We start from the raw sequence: 1,437 nt of genomic DNA on the forward strand, positions 1-1,437 counted from the left end.
TGAGAGGGACACCATGGGGCTGGGATGGAGCCTGGAGCACAAAGAGATTACAAATGTGAGGAAGCCAGTCTTTTGCCTTCAAAGTTTTCCTCCTAAAGAGCCTATAACCTCCCTGAGGCCAGCTCCTCCCTCTACCAGTCAGAACAGGGCAGAGACCAGCTGCTGTGGGCACCTTCAGGTCCCTGAAGGTTGAGGGGATTGGGTCACTGTCCTACGAGGGGCACCCAGGAGCAGGTTGTAGGCTTACAAACCCAAGAGACCAGATACTCTGGCCCTTGGTTCCCAGTCGCTCCATTACACAAACATTTCTTGATAATTTAATGTCCATGTGAGGGCAGTGCTGAGGGCAGGCTCAAACTGCACTGGTCTTTTCCTCTGGACAGTCTAGGAGACCTGGAACCCACAAAGAGGAAGTGAGGACCCCAGCCTCGCCCAGGTCAGAGAAGGTCTAACCCTAACCCCAACCCCACACCCTATCACATCCTCTCCACTCACCACAGTCTTGGACCCCATTCTCATCTTGGAAACCTCCTGGTACCTGGATGTGGGCAAGATGGGTGTGAAGGACAGAGTCACATGACACACACTACATTCTCACCAGTTATGTCTTAGAGAAACTCACAACTCGTCCTGCCATTCCAGTGAGTGCACGCATCCCCTGAGCTGCTTCAGCCACATCCACAGATGTGGAGAGAAACAGAGACAGAAGACGATCCTGACTAATACACCCGGAACACCAGTGAGAGCTGGAACGCAGGCGGGACGGCCGCTGTCCCAGGCCTCGCACGTTTCAGGCCTTCCACCAGGTGCAGACTGAGCTTTTTGCGACCCTTTTCTCTCAAGGGAAAATGTTTGACTTTTCCTTCTTTGAAGGGTTTTCCTTTATACCGGTTCCAGTGTTGGCAGGTGTTTTGTAAGTTCCAAAGGGAACCTGGTTACCAGCAGTGTGACCCTGGCTCACTGCACCACCAGAGGGTCTTTGTCTTCTCGGAGTCGTGAATAGTGAGGGCGCTGTCACGTCCATCCCAACTCACTGTGGTCCACGGCACAGAGCAGCCCTGTCATCGTTAAACGGACTGCTTCGTCTTTGTCCTGGAGGGTAACTGGTCAGCTGGAACTGAAACACTGCACCCCAGCCCCCGACTTTTCTACCCTCCCCCATAGGGTATTCATCCTCTCTGTTCAAATGATGTATTAAAACAATGCTTAAAGGGGACCATTTGACTGACACCAAGGATGGCCTGTTAGGGACCTTCATCTGTCGTATTCAGAGTTACTGAAACCAGTTTCGTGTTCAGGCTCCAGCTTCTCCAAGAATCATGCGATTGAGGGTATGCGTCATACCTTTAAGCCTTAACTGTGTGTCCATGGTGATGACAGAAGGTAACATTCCAGGAAGTACTTTGAAATTTATAAAACACTGTAAATGGAAACGCA

Source organism: Elephantulus edwardii, unplaced genomic scaffold (assembly GCF_000299155.1).
Source record: "Elephantulus edwardii isolate Elephantulus edwardi_28Jun2011 unplaced genomic scaffold, EleEdw1.0 scaffold00014, whole genome shotgun sequence".
In the NCBI taxonomy this organism is placed as follows: domain Eukaryota; kingdom Metazoa; phylum Chordata; class Mammalia; order Macroscelidea; family Macroscelididae; genus Elephantulus; species Elephantulus edwardii.